Source organism: Sinohyriopsis cumingii, chromosome 19 (assembly GCF_028554795.1).
Source record: "Sinohyriopsis cumingii isolate HCF-2022 chromosome 19, ASM2855479v2, whole genome shotgun sequence".
NCBI classification, from domain to species: Eukaryota; Metazoa; Mollusca; class Bivalvia; order Unionida; family Unionidae; genus Sinohyriopsis; species Sinohyriopsis cumingii.
The window spans coordinates 61,779,737-61,807,483 of NC_142979.1; the positions used below are offsets into that span (position 1 = coordinate 61,779,737).

The window sequence follows — 27,747 nt, forward strand, 5'->3', positions numbered from 1 at the left end:
GAGTGAAATGAATAGTGAAAGGACAAGACACACACCCTTTTATATACGCTGGTCTGCCATGACTATAAATTAGTCTATGGTGTTTGAACTTGAGTCATTTGACGTTTTTCACTCAAGATGAAACGATCCTATTCATTTGAGAAGAAAGAAGAAGAAAGTAAGAGGCAGAAACGTGATCTATCGCCTCGTACCAGGGCTGAAATCTTGGCACAAATTCATGCCAGTGATTTTGAAGAGGACATGAGTGAACCAGAATTTGAAACCTCTAAACCAAGTTCACCACCCTTAGTCAACCCTGAAAAATACTATTCCATTCGAGAGACGGAAAAGCGCTCCTCTAGAAAATTTAGAACCACGGCTTACAAATACACGGTGAAGTTTAAAGATTTCAAGGCTGAAGTGCCGTTAGAGAAAGCAGAAGTGTTCATCACTGGGGTGTGGGATTCTTTGCTCACTGCACTCAAGCGACAATGTCAACCCAAAGAAGACGATCGCTTGAGACTTTCCATACAACACGACGGTTTGAAATCCCCTGTTTGGATCGAGTTTAGCACCCTTGCAGAATTGACCGCTTCCAAAGTCATGGACAAGATTCAATACGTACAACAATCTAATGACCAGTTTGACATCACCGATGGAAAAGCCACACTGGACATGACCCACGTCTCTCCTCCTCAAGGGACTGGACGCAAAAAGATGTTATTGGTGGACGACCTTCGCAACACCAAAAAGAGTCTCGTTCGAATTAACAACACTCATGACCAGATGTGTTTAGCCCGTGCCATCGTGGTGGGACGAACCTATGGCAACAAGAACGACACGGTAGAATGGAAAAGAACCTGGAACACTATTCAACGTTCCTATCGAGCCAAACAACGAAACGAAGCAGAACTCCTGTTGCAACAAGCTGGCCTGTCCAAAGACACACCCTGTGGCATTCCTGAGATGCAAAAATTGCAAGATGTCCTAGCTCCACGATACACCTTGAAAGTGCACCCTCAAGAAATGCGCGGGCCTCTGTTGTTTCGAGGCCAAGATTTTAAGGACGGAAAATACATTCATGTTTATTATCACGATGACCATTTCGATACCATTACCACCATTACCGGATTCCTGGGATACAGATATTACTGTGAGAAATGTGATTATGGTTATAACAATCGAGAGTAACACAAGCATTGTGGAATGAAATGCCCAGGATGTTTGGCCTCTCCACCCTGTCTGAGCGAAGGACCAGTGCCTTGTTCAACTTGTCTGCGCACGTTTGTCAGCCCTACCTGTTACCAACAACATCTGAAAACACAAGGTTCACAGAAGAAATGTGCTTGTCAACTGCTGAGATTGTGCCCTACCTGTGGACAAGGCATACTTACCAATAATGCCAAGGCACACGTATGTCGAGGAAAGAAAAAATGTCACATTTGTCACCACATCGTCGACTTGGAACACCAATGCTACGTTCAATAATACCAACCCCCACCAGAGAAAGAGGACGGTCACAAGAAGAAAGGCAATTTCATCTTTTTCGATTTCGAATGCATGCAAGAGACTGGCATTCACATTCCTAATTTCTGCGTGGCTCATCGAGCGTGCGACAAGTGCATTCAAGAACCTATCTTCAGTCATTGCCCTCACTGCAGCAAAATTCCTGGAGGGCGTGAAAAAATCTTTCGAGGACCAAAGACGCTGGACGATTTTGCCCAATGGGTCTTAGACCCCATCGACAAGACGTGGAGCCAAGAGGACATCGAATGTTACGGAGATTGTCATCGTCATGCCACGGTGATGGCTCACAATTTCTCCGGATACGATGGACAGTTTCTTTTGAGATACTATACGGAACAAGGCACCGAGCGTCCTAAAGTGACTTTGAACGGAGCCAAAATCATTTTCATGCAAGTGGGACAAGTACAGTTTAAAGATTCGATAAGCTATTTGGCCATGCCTTTGAGTCGAATGCCTAAAACGTTTGGAATGACAGAAATGGATAAAGGGTACTTTCCACACTTTTTCAATCCGGAAGCCAATCAACACGCCGTTCTACCCCATTTACCTGAGGCTCACTATTACGACCCCGACAACATGCGTACCGAACAACGAGAAGCTTTCTACGCTTGGTACCAGGCTCACGCCTGCGACCCCTTCGACTTTCAGGAAGAAATGCTAAAGTATTGTCGTTCCGACGTGGACATTTTACGGCGTTGCTGTGGAAAATTTCGAGAACTGTTCATGGAACACGGAGGGGTCGATCCTTTGAAAGAAGCTTGCACCATTGCCAAAGCGTGTTCCTTAGTGTACCGCCAACGATTCATGCCTGAAAACACCGTGGCTGTCATCAGCCCTCAAACGACCCACTATGTCAAACGTCAATACTCGGTCAAAGCCCAACGTTGGTTACATTACTTGTGCGACAAGGAAGACAAGTGGATTCAGCATGCCCGCAACGGAGGGGGTGAAAAGTCCATCGGAACGTATTCGTTCGATGGCTGGGACTTAGAAAACCCCAAGATCGTGTACGAGTTTAACGGTTGCTTATTTCACGGATGTCCCGTTTATTACCCTGACCGTAGCACTAAAAATCAGTTTTTACAACGAACCATGGAAGACTTGTACCAGGACACATGTCAGCGGCGCTTAAAGTTGGAACAGGAAGGATACCAAGTGGTGGAAATGTGGGAACACGAGTACGATCACCGTATGAAAACCGATCCCGAGTTTAAACGCCTCGTGGAAAGTTACCAGTTCATGGACCCGCTGAACCCGAGGGATAGTTTGTACGGAGGAAGGACCAATGCCACCTGTTTGCTGTACCAAGCCGACGAAGAGAAGGGAGAAGAAATCAAATACTTGGACGTGTGTTCGCTGTATCCTTACGTGTGCAAATATTGTCGCTTTCCTGTAGGGCACCCGCAATTGTTAACGGAACAAATCGACCTGAAAAACATTCGACAATACGAAGGCTTGATCAAGTGTAAAGTTTTGCCTCCCAGAAACCTATGCCATCCCGTCTTACCTCACCATTGTCAAGGCAAACTGATGTTTCCATTGTGCCGTACTTGTGCCGAAACGTGCAACCAAGACCAACCTTGTCAGCACACCCAGGAAGAACGTGCCTTGACGGAAACCTGGGTCAGCGTAGAATTGTTCAAAGCTCTGGACATGGGATACCAACTGTTAGAAGTGTACGAAATTTGCCACTTTCCCAAGACACAACAATACCACAAGGGTGACCCCACGCAGAAAGGCATTTTCGCCGACTACGTGGATGCCTTTTTGAAACTGAAGCAAGAAGCCAGCGGCTATCCGTCCTGGTGTCACACTCCCGAAGACCAAATACAATTCAAAGAGAAATACTATGAACAAGAAGGCATCTTTTCAGACCACATCGAGAAAAACGAAGGCAGGCGATCGTTTGCCAAAGTGATGTTAAATTGCTTGTGGGGTAAAATGGCACAACGACCGTGTTTACCCAAGACGAAATATTTGACAGAACCTTCCCGCTACTTCCAGATGATTCACGACAAAACCAAATAAATGAAACACGTGGACGTCGTTCGAGAGGATTTGATCTTAGTCAATTACGAAGAAGATCTGGACTTTGTACAAGACGACCCTTTTGGAAATGTCATCATTGCGGCTTACGTGACAGCTCATGCTCGCTTAAAATTGTACGAAGCTTTAGAACTGTAGGGGAACGCGTCCTGTACTTTGACACGGACAGTTGCATTTACATCCATCACCCGAGTCAAGAACACCCTGACATCGAAGGAGACCGTTTAGGAGCCTGGACAGACGAGCATCCCGACGACAAGATTCTAAGTTTCGTCAGTGGCAGTCCCAAAAATTACGGCTACGAATACCGTGACCCACAAGGAGAAGTGCACACGACGTGCAAAGTGAAAGGACTGACTCTGAATTATCGTACCAGTCGTGTGGTCAACTTTGGGGTATTGAAAGAAGCCTTGCAATCCGGAGAGGATGGAAACTTTAAAGTGACCACCTATCAACCCAACAAGATTGTACGTTTACCCACTCATCACATCGTCAGTCGACCCTTGGAAAAAGTCTGTCAAATCGTGTACCAGAAGCGAGTGCGACTTCCCAATCATTTCACCTTACCGTATGGGCACGTTGGTATAAAACATTGGTTGTAAGAGGATAGTCACCTGCTAGAAGGATGACTTCGCCACAGCAAGAATCGAGTGAGAAACCCGATGAGAACTCCAAGTTCAAACCCTACCATTTTCCAGTCTTCTTACCTGACTATTGTGATTGTGCCCGTCGATTGGACACGTTTCAGAAATGGCCTACGGATAGGGAAGGATTACCTTCTTCGCATGTTTTAGCTAGAACAGGATTTGTCTACTTGGGACCTGAGTCAGGATTGGGATACGAGGTACAGTGTTTCGCTTGCGGACTGAAGTTACGAATGGATCTATGTATCTATAAAGATTCAGCTATTCTGGAACATACTCGATGGTCTCCGCACTGCCCTTACCTTTCTATGGCCTTTCCACCCATCACACTACGGTACAATGTTGACGGTACCTCAGAGACGGTACCTTCCAGAACAAGACATAAAAAACGTAAAAAAGGAAAGATGTACAAGCTGGAGACTGCATTGCGACTAGTATAAAAAGGGGGCTATGGCCAAGATCGATAGTTCATTGTGACTACCAAGACCGAGCGAACAAGATGAATATTTTCAGAGAAACACAGAACAAGTTGTTTAGAAAGGCACAATTCAAGTGTGAGGCTTCGGAAGTGGAATGCGATTGTGAGCCTTGCGATGGGTACGATGCTGTACGTTGTGACCTTAGCGATGCCGTAAAGCATCATGGGAACTTTGTTTTTACGACCCCTATCATGGAAAGTGATGCTGTGCGTGTCAAACCTGAGGGATGCGAAAGTGATGCCGCTCGTCCTCTTGGACATTTTACTGGGTTTCGTTTTAAAGGGGAATGTTCACCTTCACGTCTACCCCCCTACGGATGTCATCCAGCCCTGAGCAAACTCCTACCCATGTCACTCAACCCTCATCGAAACGAACCTGTGAAAGACGAATATTCGTTCCCTGTGCGTTTGTCGGAATACTGCGACTTTGAAAATCGTCTTCAATCGTTCAAAGGAAAATGGCCTAAGTATCTGGGAGGACCGACCCCCGAAGAATTAGCCAGAGCCGGATTTTTCTACTTGGGCGAAGGAGATAAAGTCAAGTGTTTCAGTTGAGGTGTGTCACTTCACCACTGGGAACCGCAAGATTCGGCCTACGTAGAACATGCTCGATGGTCACCGAATTGTCATTACTTACCCTTAGTGGGACCGAGACATTGAAGTAACTTACCATAATCTGTTCATGGATACTTTACACGAGAACATTCGTGCTTTGCCTGTGGAGATGAGAGAACGCATTTACCGAGAGCTGGTCAAAATACAAGTGAAACGTAAAGAACAATTGCATCCGTTACGTCACCGGTGTTTGAACCACTGGTACCTGAAGGCTATACAAGGACTGATTGAGTTGAAAGTGTTCAATTGGACAGACATTGATCAACCGTCCCCTGGTTTTAAAAAGGAATGGTTTGGTATTGACGATTCTATCTACTACATTGTAAACGTACTGCATCGAATTCCAGAGGAAGAGTTAACGAATTACCAACATCTTGAACACAATGTCAACTTGGTAAAAGAGGAAACTTCTGAACGAATTGTAACGTGTAAATTAGTGACTAAACGATTTAGATTCGACAATGAATTGAAACCATGTCTGTGCAAATAGTACATGTCTTGTGTCAGACCAAAGAGGATTTAGTATGACCTATTCATGGATACTTTACAAGAGAACATTCGTGCTTTGCCTGTGGAGTTGAGAGAACGCATTTACCGAGAACTGATCAAAATACAAGTGAAACGCAAACGCAAAGTTATTGAACCGTTTTTAAATTATGCTCTGTTCCAAAGTACAAGAAGACTGATTATGAGTGGATATTACATTAGGCACAAAGTTAAACGAGGCTATTGGCCACCGCCGAACGATTCCAAAAACAGTGTATATACTTATGGATACTTTACAAGAGAACATTTTGGGCTTGCCTGAGGAGTTGAGAGAAAGGATTTACCGAGAGCTGGTGAAAATACAAGTCAAACGTAAAGAACAATTGCATCCGTTACGTCACCAGATATTTAACCACTGGTACCTGAATGGTATAAGAAAACTGATTCGTCAGAAATTGTTTCAGTGGTCAGACATTGTTCAAAACTTTGAGGTCGCCAATGATGTACATGTTCATAATTTTGGTTACTTCGACATTCACTTACTGCAACGTATTGAGGAAGACGAGTTAAAGGATTACCAACATTTGTTACGTGGAATCTGCTTAGCGGAAGACGAAACTTCTAAACGAACTCTGGCGTTTCGGTTACAGTATGTAACATTTAAATTACCTACTGGAGAACGAAGATCTCTGGCTAGAAAGTACGTGTATTGCATCCGAAAAAAAGAGAATATAAAAACAGGCTGCCATGCCACGACTTATGTCACATGTCATTGAACAGATTCCGTGGAAGGAACTCAATGACCATATTCAAACCGTGGATCATTACTATCGATTATTACAAGAACTGTATCCATTCAATTTGGGTCGACAAGTGGTGTGTGTCTTAGTGACTTGTTTTCTGGGATTTCGTTTACCAGCCGATTCTTTGTGGACTCTTTACGATCAGTACTTACCACCTCAATGGCCTTAAATGGTCACGAAAAACTCCTTTTGCTCAAAGCCTTGCGTTTTCATCTGGATACTTCTCGACCTCTACGGGAAAAAAAGATTCGTCAACTTTTAGCTACCCAAGACGTGTATGACGATGTGTGTGTAGCTTGTGATTTACATCCCCATTGGACAGATGTCCGTGCCTGGAAAGAATGGGATTTTGAGGCTTGGACCCAAGAAGTGGCCCAGTATGCACGAGAGTTGTTCAAGGAAAAAAGTTACTTTTCAACCCGTGTTAGTGACGGTGCCAGAAGAACCCGTCACCCAGGAAGGGACTTTCGTGGACAGGCCTGAAAGACCCTATCGGGAGGACACTTGTGTGACCTTATCCCCTACTATAGAACTGGTTAGAACATTACCCAAAACATGTTGTTGTACAGACACTTGTGTTTATTCCACGTTAATGGTTATCATGTGCCTTTTATTCTTGTACTTAAGCCTTTGGCTTTTATGTATTTTTGTCTTTCGTATTCATGTTTGAAAAAAAAACATTCAATAAACGTGTTCTGAAAAAAGTATATAAACTCTTGTCTTGTTTGTTTTCGTGTCACAAGTGACATTTCTCACACTATGGCTACCTCTGCTGTCTCTGCTCCCTCTTCCTCTACTGTCAAAGTCATCGACAAACACTTAGATCGTGCCAGTTGGGAGGCTTTGTATCTTCGCCATCCCTTTAACATGCTCATTGCTGGACCTAGCGGTTCAGGCAAAACCGAATTCGTCAAACGTTTGATCGAACATAAACATCATTTGATCGATCGGCCACCTCAACGGATCGTGTGGTGTTACAAAGAGTGGCAATCGGCGTACAGCCTCTTGCGAGAAAGTCAAGGCGATTCCATCGTGTTTGTGGAAGGCATTCCTAAAGAAGACGACGGCATCGTCTCTGACTCCCGTCAAACCCATTTGGTCATTTTCGACGACATGTTAGGAGAAGACGAAGAAGAAATTAAACTGTGGTTCACGCGCAAAGGGCATTACCGTAATGCCAGTGTCGTTTACATCACCCAAAATTTGTTTCAACAAAGTAAAGCCCATCGCACCATCAGTCTCAATGCGCATTACGTGGTCTTGTTTAAAAGCCCTCGAGATAAATCGCAAGTGCAAGTCTTAGCCAAACAGTTAGAAACGCCTTGGCTGACTCAGGCGTACGACGATGCCACTCAAACGCCACACGCCTATTTACTCGTCGATTTGAAACCTACGACCCCCGAGGATTTGCGATTTCGTACCCACTTGTTTCACCACTGGGGCCTGTCCTGTACACGTCTCCGTCCTCGACTTAATTTCACTTCACATAAAAAATCTATAAAAACCTCAGACCCTTTTTCGTCTGTCTCACACAGTGTGAACATGACGTCCCTTCAGTAGCATCTTCCCGTCAAATTGATTCGTGCCTTGTATGGCATCAGTCGAGAAAAAGATCCACAAACACGAGCCCGTGTCTTAGAAGCTAGTCTCAAAGAAGTCTTACGATGGTTCACGGTGACGGCACGTCAATTACTCCAAGGAATCATTCAGATTCCTCATCAAACCCAACGCTTTTTTGATCGAAACAAAGTCGCTTTGGTCCAACTGGCCGATCCCCGCATCGACACTCAAACCAAAAAACAAATCATTTTGAAACCTGGAGGGAGCGGTACTCTAGGAGGGGTCATCATTCGCTCTCTCTTAAGATGGGATCCTAATGCCCCCAAACTTCTCCCCAAGAAAAAAGTCCAACGAAGCCCCAAGAAGAAAAAGAAAAAGACCAGGTCCCCAAGAAGAACTTCTCCAGTGGCGGGACCCTCCTCTTACCAGACACCACCCCGGAAAAAGAAAAGAATCCCCAGAAAAAGAAACAGAGAAAAAGTCCCCAGAAAAAGAAAAGTCCACAGAAGAAAACTAGTCGCAAGAGAGGCACTTCGGCCAGGACGCAACTTTACACTCGCAAACCACGACCTGCCACGGCGGTGACTGCGTCTCCGGCATCCTCACGTTCATCCACTTCTCCGTTGATGACACCAAGAACTGAAGAGTACTTGGAGACGTTGATCACACCAAGAACTTCTCCGTTGATGACCCCAAAAAGAACTTCCCCAGTGGCAGGACCCTCCAATTTAGTGGCAGTGGCTGCTGCTCACAAAGTACCTTCTCCCAAAATCAAAGTTCAAGAAAGATCGGGCATGTTACAGAGTTTACTGGATTTGTCCAAGCAAGAACTGGCTCGATTTAGTCCGTTACGTACCCCTGCACGACGTGTCATGCCTGTCCTCAAACTAATACGACGTAAAGACAACCAATGGCGACGCGTTCCAGTATAAAAATGGCCTGTGACCAAGTCGGGGGTATCAGTGTTTTTTTGGTGCTCCTGAAGACTCAAAGATGTCACCCTCCAGAAAACCCCAAGGAAAGAAAAGGAAAGGACTACCACCACGTTTAGTCAAACATGGGGACATGTTATCTGTCCTGTCCAAAGCTTCTCCACCTCTACGAAAAAAACTCATTCAATCGGCCTCCAAAGAGGTCATCGATACCGTGTGCGAATGTTGTTTGAACGTCTTGAAAGGCACGATCCCTTTGTCCAAACACCAGAAACAATGCTTAAGCAAGCATCGTCACGTTCTTCGCCAAATGGTTCAAAAGAAAATTCCCATTCGTCAAAAAAAGAAGATGTTGGTCCAACGTGGAGGCATTTTACCCCTCTTGTTAGGCCCCATACTGAAAGGAGTCTTGGGAACCATGTTGGGAGGACTGGTGGGAGCAAGATAAAAAGGCCCTCGGAAGTCCCAAGATCTCAGAATCGACCCCTGACAACCCCATGGAAGGACGAAAACTAGCTTTAGTGCCTTACAAACGATGGATGGAATACCATCGGTGGCAAGAACAACGCACCCCGCATTTACCTCCCAATCCCAATTTGAGCGAGGTGTTCCAGTTACAACACGAATTGCAGTCCTTGATGGATCGCCAAGATTTGTCCGAAACAGAAAAATCGCAAAAGTACGGTCAACTCTTGCAACGACTGCAACTCTTTCACCAGAAAGCTTTAGACGAAACAGCTCTACCCACTTTGAAAGATTTTAAGACCTTGATGAAAAGTCCAGCACCATCATCACTACCGCCACCACCACCACCACTACTACCATCCCCAGGGGTCACCAGAGATGCTACCCCACGAAGACCTGAGGAAGAAGAGATGCGAGAAGTGTTTCAAACACCGTCAGCAGCTCCCATTTCGAGTAAGATTGCAGCATCCTTGTTGACCCCGTCCCCCACACCCCAACGAGAAGAAATGAAAGCTTGGGTTAAAAAGATGATGTCCACTCCTCCTTCGACAGAAGTGAAAAAGAAAGAAGGGAAACCAGAAGTGAAAAAAGAAAAGAAAACCAAAGCCATTCCATTGCCACCTCCACCACCACCACTACCTTCGACTTCTACTCCCGTAGCCCATCGGACACGTAAATCCGTTTCTAAACCACCCTTTCGACCCACCCAAAGTAGCATCACCGAAGAGTGGGTGACTTATTAACACACAAAAAATGGAAAAAGTCTTAGCCAGCATTTACTACGATCCCTTTCATCCTGCAGGTTACGCAGGAGTTCAAAAATTGTATCGTGCTGCCAAAACTCGACTGAAAAGTCTCCGTTTACCTCAAGTGCAATGATGGTCACAAGAACAAGCTACCTACACTTTACACAAACCCATTCGACGCAAGTTTGCCAGAAGTCGCACCCGAGTGGAAGGCATCGATCATCAATGGCAAGCCGATTTAGCCGATGTCTCTCATTTGGCCAGCTACAATCGTGGCTACAAATATTTGTTTTGTGTCATCGACGTCTTTTCCAAATTTGCCTGGGTCGTGCCCTTGACTTCCAAATCGAGCAGCGAGTTAGTGCGAGCCCTGCAACGGGTGTGGAAACAAAGCGGTCGTCACCCTCTTCGATGGCAAACGGACAAAGGCACCGAATTTCTGAACCAAGCTTTCCAAAAAGAATTAAAGAAACGTGACATTCATTTTTTTACCACCGAGAATCCCGAAACCAAAGCCAGCATCGTGGAACGTTTTCAACGCACTTTGAAAGAACGCATGTGGAAATATTTTACGCATCACCACACTCTGAAGTACATCGACATCTTACTGCACCTGGTGCAAGCGTACAACCAATCTTACCATCGAAGCATCGGACGTGCTCCGCAAGAAGTGACTCCCGACAACGAAGTACTGGTGTTTGAGCGCCTGTTTGGTACGTCCCCGACGAGGGCTGTCCCCAAGAAAAGTGGAGAGTTGACCGTAGGAGATTGGGTGCGCATTGGCAAAACCAAACGCACTTTCGACAAAGGTTACTTACCTAACTGGACGACCGAATTGTTTCGCGTCACTGGACGAGTGCATGGCCGTCATCCTGCCGTCTATAAATTGGAAGACATGAACGGAGAAGTGCTCAAAGGAACGTTTTATTTGCCCGAGTTACAACGTGTCACCAAAAAAGAAGACGACGTGTACGACATCGAAAGCATTCTCGAACGCAGAACGCGTAAAGTGGGCAAACGACGTGTCAAAGAAGTCAAAGTACGTTGGAAAGGATATCCACCCAGTTTTGATTCTTGGATCGACGCTTCGCAAGTCATCGACTATAAAAAGAAGTGACCATCATGCCCTTTCACACAGACGCAGCTACGTCGACCACTCCTCCTTCACCCAGTTCTTCTGTGCAAGATTTACAAAAACAACCCTTGTGGGTGTGGTGTGGAGAACGTGTGCCTAAAACGCAAATCGTCTTTTTCTGCCAAATCTTCGTGGTGTATTGTGTCATCGGGGCAGCCATTGCCAATTTGAGTTTGCAACAAGGAGACAAACAATTGTGGACCATTTTATTGAGCAGTTGCATCGGTTACCTGCTTCCTAATCCCTCCCTGAAATTCTCCTCGAACGGGAACCACGGGAACCTTGTGTCCAGTGCCAGTGTCAGTCACCACTCCAACCACAATCAGAACCCCATTTTGGACGGAGACACGCCTCTGACGTCCAGTAACCCCTCGGAGAGCCACAGAACTCTGGAATTATGAGTCACGAAAACCAATTTTACTTAACCTTACCCAGTGACAGTTCCATGGAGGTGTTTCCCCACAACACGTTGTGCTGTTACACGGCAAAATTACCTCAGGCCATCCCCTTAGATCACGAAGCCCATTGGGAAGTGGCTTTAGTAGAAATGATTCACCCGACCCAAGTCCTCAATGTCCTTCCCAATCAAAATAAATTTGATGTGGAAGTTCATGACGAACAATTGCAACAGTGGTTGGATACCCATGGCAAATATAACAACAAAACCCCTGGCACAAAAAATAAAAATTACACCACATATCACTTGTTCATTCCCCCAGGCTATTATTTTAGTGGTCAACATTTGGTCAGCACCATAGCCACCAGGTTAAATGGCGTGTTTCTGAAAGCTTTGGAGGAAGTCAAAAAAAATGTCATCACCCTGGAGTACCACAAAACAGCTCGTCGCTTCCTGATGAAATTTCCTGAGGGGCGTAAAACCCTGGCTTTCTTATTTTGTCCTGAATTGTTTGACATGTTGGGCGGAGACATGGAGATGAGGAAGAAAGTAGAACAACAAAAAGGTGAGCTAACAGTGATTTACGACAACGAGTCTTTTAGCAAGTTCTTTCGTACCCCAGTAGAACTGAATCAAGGACTGAATTTGATGTTCGTGTATTCCGATGTGGTGGAATACAACGTGGTGGGACACACCTCCGTACCGTTACTGCGTGTCATTCCTTTCAAAGTGGATTCTGCCGCGAACGCTGACGAGGAAGGTGGAAACACTTACCACGTCCACAGCGAATTTGTCCATCCTCACTATTTGCCGGTCAGCAAGTCGTATTTGGACACGGTCAACATTACTATAAAAGGAGATTTGGGACAAAATATTCCATTCACCAAAGGAAAAGTCACGGTGAAACTCCACTTTCGAAAACGGTTCTCTCACGACTCGTAAGTCATGTATCCAGTGTACCGAGGGGTTGCTCGACAGCGAGGACACGGTTTAGAAGATATGCTGAAATCGGCCTTTCGTTCGGTGGCCCCGGTGTTGAAACCGATGGTGACACGCGGATTGCACGCCTTGAAAGATGCGGCATTGACGCAAGGCAAAGAATTTCTCCAAAATGTCATCATCGACAAACAAAACCCTAAAGAAGCCTTCATGAGGGCAGGCAAAAATGTCTTGCTACAAACGGGCAAAGACATTTTGGGCCGACGAGACACACCTATAAATGCCCTGCACGCTACCGAGTCAGGCATTCAGCAAGGACAAGGCAGAAAGAGACGACGAAGAAAACACCCTTTCACCAGACTTCAAGCTAGAAAGGCCAAGAAAAGAAGGCCAGTGTCTTAGACGTTTTCGATTATTGAGACACAGCAACAAAAAATGATGCACCGAGAGTCTTGCGCTTGTTCCAAGACGGAACTGGATCTGTTTGCCATGCCCCCCACCATGATGACGATGCAAGAATCCCAATGGGTGGAATTTCACCCCGTCTCCTCATTGACAGCCTCAGCTCCCATCGAGTTTGAAATCAAAGGACAACCCGAAGATTACATCGATCTGAATAGCAGTTACTTGTACCTGAAAGTCAAAGTTGTCGATGAGGATAATACGCCCCTAGAAAAGGATGAGGTAATAGCTCCCGTCAACAATTTCATGCATTCCTTGTTTAGCTGAGTGGACATGTACTTGAACAACAAACTGATCAGTAGCAGCATGGATACTTACCCTTATCGAGCGTACCTGGAAAATCTCTTGACGTACGGAATAGACGCCAAGAACACTCATCTCAATGCCTGTGTGATATGGGAAGCTGACGAAGCAAATCAGTTTGAAAATTTCGAAACTGATGCAACCAAAACAAACAATGACGGATTTGTAGAACGAAGAAACAGAATCAAAGATGGAGAGAGTTTGGAACTAATGGATCGTTTGCATTTGGACATGTGGTTACAAGAGAAATATTTGCTAAACGGGGTGAATGTTCGCCTGAGACTGAATCGTAGCAGTGCCGCTTTCCATTTGATAGGTAGTACTGCTTGCAAAACTGTCATCGAGGAAGCCAGGCTCTACATACGACGCGTGGAAGTGTTACCTAAAGTGGGAAACGACATCAGTCAGACGTTGAGCAGAACGACCGCCAAGTATCCCATACGACGCGTGGAAGTGAAAACCTTCACCATTCCTACGGGGCTGCGATCCATGATCGAAGATCATCTGTTCCAAGGACAGTTACCCAAACGTTTGATCGTTGGTATCGTCGAGAATGCAGCCTTCAACGGAGCTATCAATAAAAATCCTTTCTACTTTAAACACTTTGACGTGTCCAAGATCGAAGTCAGTCGCGATGGCAAGACCTTGTGTACCCGACCTTTCAAACCTAACTTTGACAAGAAGAATTACTTGAGGTCGTACTTGTCCCTGTACGAAGCCACCGGACAGTTAGGAACCAACACCAGTCACGGCATTACGTACGAAGATTATGCAGGAGGCTATGCTTTGTGGGCTTTCGATTTCACTCCAGACCAAGGCAGCGACGAGGGACATTTCCACCCTATAAAATCAGGCCAGTTTTGTGTGGAAATTCAGTTTGCTACAAATCTAACAGAGACGGTGAACGTCATCCTGTATGCAGAATTCGATAATACCATAGAAATAAACAGTTTGAGAGAAGTCATTCTAGATTACTAGAAGCCATGGAAGACTGTTATCCCTCTTTACCTAGTGGAGAAACTTTAAACATGAAATGTGAGGAGACCATGGAAAAAGAAGAAGTGATCATGATGAAGTCAAGATGGCCAGAACAAGAAGCCCATTTAGTGTGCTGTTTTGCCAAACACTTGGTCGAAAAAATGACGGAATTGATCAAGAAAAATTGCTATGGATGTCAAAACGATCATCCCAGTCAAATTCAACACGATAAATGCCTGATGCTGAGTCGAGAAGAAAAATTGGACGAGTACCTGGACGAAGCTTGGAGTCTCATCTCGGACGATGACGTGTTGCACCAGTGGTATAAAGACTTCCGTGAACATTCTTGTCCACCATTAACCACTCAAGAGATCCATCGTATCGAAGCTCTCCTGAATCAAAGTGAGGAGACGAAACGAAGAAACGGTTATTTGTCAGACATTTTCAAGCAAAAAGTCAGGATCGAATTGACAACTTATTATTACCTGTGAAAAAGAAGAAAAAAACCACACACAAAACAATGGATACCTGGGAACTTTATTACCTTTTGAACCACAGTTCGTATACGGCTTCTTGGAATCCTGTCGTCTGTGCTAAAGATGAACTCCCTCATCGCAAACCTAAAGACCATCAAGCTTACGTGATCAACACGGACGACAGTCATCTCCCAGGAACCCACTGGGTAGCCGTTTACTTTCCTCAAGAAGGATGTGTGGAATATTTCGATTCGTACGGATTGCCCCCTTTGGAAGACGATATCATCGACTTTATGAGAAGAAATGCTCAGACCACCCGATTCAATAATGTGAAATTACAAGGCACAGATTCCTTGGCGTGTGGACAATATTGTGTGTATTTTCTGCATCATCGCAGCCTGGGCTATTCCTTAGAACATTTAGTAACTCATTTTGATCCTCGTTCTTCTACTAGAAACGATGTGAAAGTAGATCGATGGTTTTGTGACCATTATGCTTATCTTTTGTCTCAAGCTAGGAAACGTAGTGTCCATCAATGGCCTAATGATTTCCAACAGTGGAAATCACAACGTTGTCAGCCCTGTTTAAAGTAGAGTGTGAATTGAGAAAAATGTTTGTCATTTTTTGAAGAAAAAAATGTTTGATGTTATCATGTTAGATTATTGTTAAAAATGTTAGAAATGTTGTTGTTTAGTGTTAAGTGATTTTTGAATAAAAAATGTTGTGTTTTGAAAAAAAATGCCTTTGTCTTTTGTTTGGCTATAAGAATGTTTGATTGATGCTCTTTAATTTCTTACTATCCCTCTCATGACACTCACTGAACGTTGCGGCTCGAAAACCGTGTGGGGGATGTTTTCCTTCACGTCCGCGCTTTGACTTTAAGAACCGGGTTGTTTCCAGTCTACCCATCCATTGTCGACTCATCCTCCTACGAAGATGTGCTCCAAACTAGCTAAGCTCAACGAAGCCTACGTGAATTTGCATAGGGTCAGACACAGTCTGATACCGAAGCCAGAAGAGATAGAGAATGTGAGAATGTTAAAAGTCACTGAAGACCTGATAGAAGAGCTCTTCAGAGAAGAAATGAACAGGGAGAAAGAAGAATGGACAGAGAAGTACAGACTTCAGAGACAGCAGCAGCAGCAGCAGCAACAGCAACAACAACAACAACAACAACAGCAGCAGCAGCAACCTGAAGCTGACAGAGGCTTTGTCGATTGTCGTATCGACACCAAAGAGTTCTTCTCTTTCCGAAGAAGCAGACCTATCGTCAGAAAGTCTATCCTCAGAGGACATCGCATTCTTAGAAACTAAAAAAGATTGCCATAGCAAACAAAAACACAGCCCTTTTCAGGGCTACCCCAATACTCTAGAAAAGAAATAACCATCAATTTGCCAATGTGTGTAGGTAGAGTAGTGTGAATATAAACACTGACTCTTTTTTATAGTGTGAGGGTATGTGTTTGTGTATAGGATTGTGTGTTAGTAAGTGCTCACGTACGTTGGTATGGATAGTAGATTAAGATCATGTCTTTTTTAGGTGTTTGAGGTGTGGGGAGAGTAGATTTGGGGTTAGATTACTTTGCGTATGTGGATAGTATATTGAAGTGATTAATGAAAAAATTTTTAGAATAGTGATGCGTAGTATAAAAAAGTGAGTGAGTATTTCTTTTAGGTCCGCGCGTTGTTTTTTGGTCATGATCTAGGTAAGATCAATTTTATGTTTTTAGGGGGAAGTTTTCCATCACGTCCGCGCTTTCAGTATAAATTGAAACTCACTCGGCAGTCTAGCTACCCTTGTTGATTGATCAACACCACCAGAAGAATGAACACCAGAATTGTGAAACTGCTAGAACTCCAGATGCACCTGGAATATGCCAGGCGCATAGTAAATGAACTATCCGCGGAAGCCATAGTAGAAGAGGCAAGAATAAAGAAGGAAGAGGAGGAGAGAAGAGAGAGGGAAGAGGAGGAAAAGAAAATAGGAGAGAGGATGACTTACAAGATACCAGAGACAGAGGATTGGGGTGCTGAAGCCAATCATTCCGCCTCTGCACTCCCAAGAGGAAAGGTGAAAGGAGACTGGGGAAGAAGATGCGTGTGTGGCGCCAGGCCAGGAAGGTGCCATCATTAGATAGGTGCATCTGGAGTTAAATAAAAACCAACAGCCCTTTTCAGGGCTACCCAATACCCTAGAAAAGAAATAACCATCAATTTGCCAATGTGTGTAGGTAGAGTAGTGTGAATATAAACACTAACTCTTTTTTATAGTGTGAGTGTATGTGTGTTAGTGTTTGTGTTTGTAACTGTTCACGTAAGTTTGTGTGAATAGTAGATTATGGGTTTCTTTATTGTTTCTTAGCGTATGTGAAGAGTATAGTTTGGGTTTTATTATAAGAAATGAGAAAGTAGGGGATGTTTTCCTTCACGTCCGCGCTTTTCGTGTAAGAACCCACAGTATGCGTCGTTCAAACCATTCTACAAAGAAGATGGCTTCGAACCAACTTGACAAGATGCAAAAATTACAAGACGTTTTAGACAATTTAGGAATGATGGAGCAGATGTTAGTAAGACTCAATGAAGACCACTATTCCTATAGTCCCCATCGTGTAAAGATGGAAATTAATAACTTGAGAAAAGTAAAGGACATAATAAGTGGTGTCATGAAAGAGATAAAGGAGGAGAAGGAGGATGAAGAGGAAAGGATAAGAATAAGAAAATGGAATGAAAAAATTGAAAAAGAAGAAGAAAATGAGAAGAGGAAGAAAGAAGAGGAGGAAGAGAAGAAAGAAGAGGGGGAGAAAAAAAAGAAGAGAAAGAGTGTAGGAGAGAAAATAAGAAGTTGGTTGAGAAAAAGAAGAAATTAGAAGCAGAAGAAGAAGAAGAAGAAAAACCAAAGGCCCTTTTCAGGGCCACGCATATTTCTCGAAAAGAGAATGACTTTTCAATTGCCTACCCCTTTTTTAATTTTTAAAAAAAAAAAAAATCCCATGTTCAATTCCCCTTGTCCCTAGACAAGCCCAATCTCTATTCCCCGTGTTAAATTCCCCTTGTACGTAAAAGTGACCCACGATTTATTCCCATGTTAATTCCCATTGTACGTAAAGTGGCCCACGATTTTTCGCCATGTTAAATTTCCATTGTACGTAAAGTGGCCCAGGGGTCTCTGTAATGCTAATTTCCATTGTACGTAAGGTGGCCCACCTTACTACATACATACATACATGTAGAGTGTGTTGATTTCTTTCAATACCAACTTGTTTACAAGGAACAATTTGCCATAATTTAATAAATAAGAAAAATATAATTAACAGGGCTAGGAATTAAACTTTCATTACTAAGTGAAGGATAATATTCCCGACTTTCTTATGTATGCGATTTACTGTATGCAGCTGACCAACAATCTTTCTTATAAAGTTTAAATCCTTCGTGTCCACGTCTAATTATGCATAATTTCAGCATCAAGACCCGACTAACATGTTTTGTAGGAAAAATCTTAGTAAAACAAATCAAAAGTCGCCGATGCCTTTACTCTGTGCATTGTATCAGACAACGCTACAACTTGTCCGCATCATTACATTATGCCTTAGGGTTAGACAGCATTTACACAAGATAGTTCATATGTACCTTTGTGTAACTGTCTTCAGGAGCTTTATTCATTATGTAAAGCATTTATATCCTGGTCTCCGCGATCGTCGAAAGTCGATGCCATTTTGTTCACTACAGTAACTCTGAGTTACCTACAGATTCCCCACTTCCAAGACCTCACGTTTCTAGCCATGAGCACTCCGTTTTTGACACTTTTTCTACACAATCTACGTATTTACTATCCGATTTGATAGACATGACGCTACACACATACACACACACATACATACACGCACGCACGCACATACATACATACATACATACATACATACATACATACATACATACATTATTACGACTCTGTCGTTTTATATATGTAATAGAAAAGTGTGAGAAGCAACAGACTGTGAAAAAGTCAACAAAGATTTTATTTCCCTTGATTACAGAGTGAAAATAAAGAGAAAGAAATTATGGTATTGCGAATTAAATCCCTAAATAATCATAGAATTGCAGACAAAAGTTCCGATGATAAGAGGTATGAATAAACTTTAGTGGAAATCCAAATTAAATCCAACGCTGTAAAGGTTGATGTGCCTGCGATGGCATGTAAAGTGTTGTTTTGTCAAGTCTTTTGTTGGATTGCAATAATACAATTATATCCTTTTTTATTTCACTATAAATCCAAGTCTCTATTTCCAAGAATGTTATCAGAGTACGTTTGTATTTCCAGGGAAGAAATAATTGGAATAACTAAAATTCCAGCCCATATGAACTACTGGTCACAACAATAATACAGAATAATTCTACTAAGATTTTAAAGCACAAATGAATAATTTTTCGAGTGACAATATTATATAGTCCACTACTTGACCTCCTGTCACAATAAGCATTTTGTCATAGAAACCCTTACAGAAGGCTCCTACTGTTTACAAAATAAAATCTTAGTTGTAATTATGTATAACTATTTCTAAAATTATAATACAAAATGTAGTAAACAACAGGAAAACCTGGCAAGTTATGGGGAATTTCCAAAAAACTAGACCCATACCCAAATAAACATGTCTACTTCTATTGATAGTGATTTTAATATCAACCCCATACACAAAGACAATATTTTAGCCATATATTACTTGTTCACAGTCTTTAATATAAAATCAGTAATTAAAGTCGATTATAAAATGAACTTGAATTTTTACAGGGTTAAGTCCAACATACAGTATTACATGACAATAGTATAAAGTGAAATAAAAATTTTAAAACAAAACTAGCAAGCAAACAATGCAAATTTAAACATACATACATTCATACACACACACACACACACACACACACACACACACACACACACGTATTCCTCATTGTGACAACCAATTCATTGATATTACAGAACAGAAAATGATTCGTACAAGCAGCTTGCACGCAAGTACTGTTTATGGCGTTCCATAACTATTACCAATTTTGTTCTTAATTCAGACATGAGTACAAACCTTGATGATGCCATATCTATCTTGAGGAGGGTCGCAGACCAGATTTCCTCCACCTCATCATCACTTACATCCTCTGCATCTGGTTCATCTGCGAGTCAGACATCATCTTTATCGGTATCGGAGGAACACAGACGCTTGTTTAGTAGAATAATGGTATATAATTTCAACAAACTTCTCCTTTTTGCACTGTTTAATTCCATGAGCTACATCATTGTCATCACGGTGTTTCGTCTTTCTGTCTGTCATCCTGAGTTGTTGATGCCACGAAGATTTTAAAATTGAATTTTAGCTTAATTTTATGCAACTGTCCCATTTAATCAATTTAATTAAGTTTAGTCGATTCAACAGCCACTAAACTGAATTAAATGCTATGCGAAAAACAATGAAACTATTAACACCGACTAATGTATAGTTTTGCCTTTCCGTAACTTGCTAATGTCCTATTGCTAATGTGTAAACATATAATATCCGCGAAACTTTAATTAAACGTTATGATTCATAAAGTGTGTTTTCATACACATAAGCCCTATAACATTCATAGAAGCCTAGTGTATCAAATAGGTCTTCTTTCAATAGAAGAGTAAACGAATATTACCATGAAATGTTATTGATTTCCCCCAAAATATAATGACCTAGGCATCATCTTTTGTTATATGAGAAAAACCCACATCATCTTTTTTCCTGTACATTTAGACTTGTCACATGTTCTTTTTGTTTTGCACAGAGATTAAATCCATACAGGTCAAGAACTGGTAGGACTTATAACAATTTGGTCAGGATTGATGGGAGAAGAAAAGGTACCTTTCATTATCACTGTATATCACTATTTTATATAGTTGCTTTATTTCTGTTTTGTTTTGTTTTTTGCCATATTAAGCACCCAAGACAACACTTATGAATGGAAAAATACATTTCATACAATGCGTCAGATTGAACGTGTACACACAGACACACAAATACTTTCACACAGATAGGTTATCCCATATATATATATAGTCAATATATAGCCTTTATTGTCTTGATGTGAAACCAGCACCACATCACTTCAACATTCAAGTTAACCACTAGAACAAGGCACAGTGTTTGTTTCTTTTAAATATTCTGTACTAGTATTATTTTGAATATAAAATAAGTACCCCAGCTATTGTATTGACTGTCTGAATGATGTGTATCTGTCTTACGATGCACAAATGTTAATGTTTTTGTTTCTCCCCTCTTATGTTGTTGTTGTTTTTGTTCTGCTATGTCTTTTCGTTAGTGTTTTTGACGATTCACAAATTTACATTGTTCGATTTTGATGAAATGCCTACATTTAAAATTTACAAAATGGAATTTATCAGATTTTTTCACACACAATTGCAACAGAGAATATGAAACCTAAGTATGATTTATAAATACATGCATATTTATTTCTTACTTGAATTTTTGTTCAACAGGAACGTGTGGGCATCCATGTCTCACAAACACATACCTAGCTGCTTCACTCATGCAACATAAACTTATATAAAGTTTTAGGAAATATTGCTCATTTTTATGTCCTGATTCTAGTCACCAAAACAAGTAAACTGCTGTGATACATATTTCTATTTTATGTCGCACTATGACTCGATCATTTGTTTGTCTGAGTTCCAATACTTCTACTACTATTCAATCTCTGGAAGAAAGGAGAATCCTACGTAAAAATGGCCTTGGGGAAAAGAAAGTTATTATTCCTGCTGATGCTTTGCATGACCAATTTAGACAGGCCATACTAAGGTAATTATGTTTTAGAAAAAGTAATGAAAGGTGATCGGCAAATTTTTGGAATGAAGGAAACGAGTGAAGTGCATGCGAATAAATGCTTGTATGTTACGTTCTAAATCTATAGAGAATGAACTGTAAAAAAAAAAAAAAAAAAAAAAAAACAAAACAACGGCAGGTAGGCACTGTGCAACTCGGTTTCCGCCTCTAGGTTGCTCATCTAGTTACAGTTGAAGTCATAATAGAGAAGATACACCATCGCTTGTTGATGTGAGTTATATCTACTGTTTTTCTTGATGCAAATGTCTCTTTCAGATTGTATCTCTGTGTGCACTTCTATTTCACAATATACAGATTTGTTGAGTCATAGAACTTAACTTCCTCTCAACAATGCGAACATGTACAAATTCCCATCTTCAAGTTGTTCCAAGCCTCAACATGAAAAGAATATTCCAGCTGGAAATGTTTTTCTCTAATGTTTACTTAGAATATTGTTTCTTGGTAAATCAAATAATTAAGTACTTATTGCTAAACCATCAAGCTTATGTGTGAGTGGGAGTGGTGGAAGCTAATATTTGTTGGACCATAAATTATGCGTTAAGCTCCTATTGCATTTTTAAATAGAATATTCCACAAAATAAAAGTTCAGAAACACTATGTAAAATTTGAAATGTACAGATTCAGTAGATATTGTCTATTTTATTTATAGACTTAACTGTATCCCTTTTTGCGATTAGTTTTAATACTGTACTTGTAAGACCAGGTGTTTTTCTTAACGTTTATGCGGACAAGTAAGATTTGGTTGAACAAGCTATGTCCTACGGTTTACTTGTCAAAATCAAGTAAAAGTATAAACCAAATTTTAGATACGTTCACAAAACAATATTATCTGAGTAAAAATAGTTGAATGATATTCAAGAAACTAATGAAATATAAGACTCGATGACGATTCCTCTCAGTACTCAACATCATCCATTCAATATTTCCAGCTTGAACCAACCTTCTAAATAAATTTAACCATATCTTTATTCCTGAAATCCAAACGCCAAACAAACACATTACATAATTGTCTTAAAATTGAGTTTAAAAGTGAACATTGATATAAAACTGTTATCCGTACTCGAAAATAAAAAAATGTAATATTCATTATCTGTTTTCCAGCTCTTTTCCAGCTTTAGATCAGTGTGGTCGTTTTGAGCTGTTAACGCTAAAAAGCAACTCCCAAAAAGTTTTAACCACAGTAAGTCACGGAAGATGCAGTGCAGAAGACATTAGGGAGTTCGGTACAGGTCGCATATACATCAGGCCGATTCAGAAGAGTATCGCTATAATTGACATAGAAGACTCCTTTGAAGAGCAAGAAGAGTGTTTGTCTTGTTCAAGCATGGTACCTATAAAGGACCTGAGAGAGCACATGCAAACTTGTCAGGTAAGGTAGTCTGACTATCAATTAATTGTATCAGGTATTTTGCTCATGTTAAAGCTTTAACATTAATCCAACAGTATGTTACCTCCGTTTGTATGCAATTCATGTATATTAGACAAAGGTGCAATTTCTAAGGGCTGTCATCTTCGCAAGGCAAGGTTCCGATATGATAACCTATCACCGCCTCGGCGTATCGGGCAGATGTTTCTGTGTTTCATGTCTATGAATTTCATTGGATGCAACGGCAAGCCATCGAATCCAATCAAAATTAAGTTGTTCAAATGTGAACACTGTTCCTACATGATTGGGACAAGGGGAGCACACAGCTAGAATGGACTGATAAGTAAGCAATTTTCTAGTCCCAGTCCGTGTTTGCACAATTTCCTTTCTCTCAAATACACCTGTAATGGCTTCACTCTGGTACATAGTCATACTTTCGAGGTTAAACATCCAAAGTATCATTTTAGGTCAATTGCCTCCAATATTTTCGGCCAATGTAGAATGCACCACGCTATTGGTTACTTGGCATTATGTACGATGGGGGGCAGTTCAGTAAATCCAATAGATGTCGCTAGGACAAAGCACCAGTATATATGTTCGATCCGCCAAGGTGTAGATAGGATTATCATATCGGAAGCTTGGCTAGCGAAGATGAAGTGCTGTGTAAATGAAGTTTTGCTTTGCTTTTCTGTTGAGAGTATTTTTTTTACAAACTTTACTGATACCTAGACAGAATCAAAGGGTATGCATTTCGTTTGGTTAGAAAGTGCCTGTTGTTTAGATCACTAAATTTATGCGATGGTATCATGTGTGCAGAGTATTTACGTAATGTTGGGGATTGAGAGTGTTATTGCTAAAAACGTACCCACATATTTTTTATGATTTTCAGAAATCAGGAGAAGATGCAGATTTCATTGAAATTTTCAAGTAAGTTGTATGTCTTTGAACCTAGGTTTTAGATCTACTTGACTCAGGACTAGACAATTTGTGTGACGGTCTTCTGTCCATCCTTCAATACTTGATTATTTGCCTTAAATGATTCATATTTGTGTAGAGTGTGTAACTAACTCCCTCTACATTTGACAAATGATTCATATTTGTGTAGAGTGTGTAACTAACTCCCTCTACATTTGATAAATGATACATATTTGTGTAGAGTGTGTAACTAACTCCCTGTACATTTGATAAATGATTCATATTTGTGTAGAGTATAGTATAGTTGCGTGTACAACTGATACATGATTTACATTTCTACAGTTCCTGCAAACTTGTTATGTGATTTACTGGAAGTAGACTGCATATAAATGTATGGAATCCACTAAACATCACAATAGAGCATCACTTTAGTGAAAAAGAAAGTGAGGTTCCAGTGCAGATTGATCATACATTATACATTGTCCCCTTTGCTCAGTCCACTGGTCACTACCAATGTAAACTAACTAAATGTCCTGTTGGTGGATTTTTACGCGATGTTTTGCTTCATTGTCAATCCTCTTGCATGTTATAGAGTCTGATGATGGAATTTAATCATCCTTGATTAATAAATATGCCACTTCATAGTCATTCCAGTTATGTCCTACATATATTTCAACTATTACAGTACAGTTCTTATCTAAAATATGTCTTGTAGAATGCATATGCTTTTTATGAAACTTACAGGACGACATAAATCTGAATCGATCTATAATCATCTGATTTGTCAAATGTTGTAAATATATTTATGTGTTTTCAGCGATGATCCAGCTAACGTTAGTGAGCAGCCTAGTGTTGTAACAACACACAACAACACCAGTACTGTAGACCAACCTCTCAACACTGGTGCAATGTACAGTAATGTACCCACAGTTCCAACTATCAGACAACAGGATAATGTCGTGGCCATGTTTCCCAACTGAGGGAATAGCGAGCATGCTGGTATAGTAGCAATAGTATAACGTACCAGTGAAGAACATGGTGCTGGATCAAGAAACACTGAACATCATAATGATGTAACCGGACATCCCAATATTGGTGATCTGCATCATACTGTAATGACAAATTACAGGTCTTCTTGTTTAGTTGACAACATGGCTGTGATTTTGGAAGAAGTGTAAGATGTTTAAAAAAAATATTTTTCGGAAAGATCCAATTATGAGATGCCATGTTGTATGGTTGCTGTATGCATTCATGCTTAGAAAAAAATCGATCAATAGTCTTTGATCAAAGTATATGAAAAACAACATTTCCTTCTTGAGGCCAATCTGTGCCTTTTCAGCGATACACTACTTTATATGAGATAGTGGAAATTATTTTGTCTAGATGAGTCATAATAACGCATAATAAGATACAGCTAACTCTAATTAGTTCATTTTACATGCTGGACTATGTATTTTTGTGCCAAGTGACCTGTTTATATTTCCATCTGCAAAAAGGTAACTATTTTCTTAATATTAAAGACTGGTTTAACACAAACACACGCACACCGATAAGCACCGATTGCTAACATATCTATTAACTAGTTAATCTTGTTGGATATCTTCTGCTTTGTTATCCAAGTAAAATATATTAATTCATGTATATAGCTTGGCTTCAGTTACATGTTTACAGTGGGTATCTTTATTTCTCACTGACACATGCACATGAATGAGTGTTTGCCCTTTGAATTAGGAAAGTTAGATACAACTGACAAATTTTAAGATTCTTAGAATCCGTTGCTTTTCTTTTCTCTTGTTTCAGTATATATTGACGCCTTCTTAGTTTACAAAATTCCACCTCAATTCAGTAATTTAAGTACCTTGACTTCCTCTTTTTTGTTGCCACAGCAAGGACATTTATGACCCAGTAGCTGTCTTGCGCTATTTTCAAAAATATGTAATGACTGGAAGACAATTAGACCAAACATCATTAACAGAACCGCTGGAGGGTGAAACCCAACCCATCTATGTGTCGCGGATGAATATGTTTGCGAAAGGAATGGAGGAGATCTTGGAAGCACCCAACCTTCTGGTACCACTTGAGGTGACATTTTATGGAGAAGAGGCTTCCGACCTAGGGGGACGAAGGAAGGAGTTCCTCACTCATATGATGCAAGAGATAATAAAAGAAGAATGTAGACTTTTTGAAATGACTGAGGAGGGTGCATACACATTGAAAGATGACTCCGGTGGACTTGAAAGGAAATACTATTTTGGTGCAGGACTAGTTTGTGGTAAGTGTTATATTTTCGTTACTTGCTGTAGATTTAATTTTTACTATGCTGGTCATAATTCGGCTATCAATGGACAACATATTTGCAATGTGAAAATTAGGCAGAGCACAATATGCTTTCATGTTAATTTTTGTGGTTAATAGCTTTGGTCTGCAATTTGGTAAGCAATCGATAAAGCAAATCGTTTGTCGCGTAAATTAATGGTATAGGTCTTTCATTCTGTTATTGAACGAAAGTATACTCTCTCTCTCTCTCTTGACATAAAAAGCGATCCTAACTGTTTTAGCAAAAATATTTCTGACATTCTTTAACTCCTATACCTCAGTTTCAGTTTACACGACATTGTTGCAGGAATGGCCAATACATTGCTATTTTTGGCGTGCACTCATGTGTCACGCGTATTTCAACACCTAGTAAGATGTGATTGCGATGACCTACATTTCTTGCTTAACAGGCTTTGCCTCGTTTCTGGAGTTAATAATCGTGAAACAGAAAAATGATTCATTTGGTTTAAATATATCTTTCATTCAATATCACACCCGCGTCATCTTTGGTTTTCTAAAGTACCCATTCTATTCTTGTTAACAATATTTTTAGGTTTGTCACTGATGCAGAACGGGCCTCTACCATGTTTCCTAACAGAAGAAAACTTGGAAACGCTCCTGTCCCAAAACTTAACACCAGTCCAGGCATAATTTAGAGATGGCTTAAATCGGCTTGGTTTTGTTGATGTAAACACAAATGAGTATCTAAACTTTCCCAAACCTGCAGCTGTAACTAGGACCTATAAAACTCTTGTAACCTGTTATCATTATACACTAAAAATCTTGGCAGTGATTTTGGGACCACAATATACAATATAGCTTGTTTATTAAATAAAGATTGTAAACATTGTTAATGTTATTTTAAAAGCATAAGTTTATCATGTATTAGATTATGTGAATATCAGCTAATCTCATCAAGCTTTATAAATTTAGTACCCCTCATATTTTCCAATTCTTGAGAGGTAAACTGAACATGCGCATAACTAGATAAGAATCAGACTGATAATAAAGTCTTATGTGCAAATAGAAGTTATGGTACAAAGCCCATTTTGTTATTGCAACCTTGCCAATGAAACAGTTTGGGTCAATTACAACTATTTTATGTATTGAAATGTTACTTTTCAGTTAATTCGCCGAAAGCCGTGTATTAAATATCTCTTCAGGCCTTCTGCAAGGTCAACTTTAACACAGAGAAAATTGATCCATGTCCTAAAACCAGTATTCTCAGATATCGGATCTAACAGAAGATTAAAGGAGGATGGTACATATAAAAAATTCATAGCATACCTTAAAGAAGTTTCAGG

The 27,747-nt window shown here is 40.9% G+C and overlaps 1 pseudogene across 1 annotated transcript in view; it reads right to left on the reverse strand.

Annotated features, from left to right (window-relative positions):
- Positions 1–21,500, reverse strand: part of LOC149775812 (uncharacterized) — a 37,208-nt pseudogene extending 15,708 nt beyond the window's left edge. Inside the window, exons 1-2 of the transcript XR_016416508.1 lie at positions 21,464–21,500; positions 20,013–20,134 (exon numbers count right to left, since the gene is read on the reverse strand). The product of XR_016416508.1 is annotated as an uncharacterized LOC149775812 (transcript). The remainder of the gene's footprint in view (positions 1–20,012; positions 20,135–21,463) is intronic.
- Between the last annotated feature and the right edge of the window lie 6,247 nt (positions 21,501–27,747).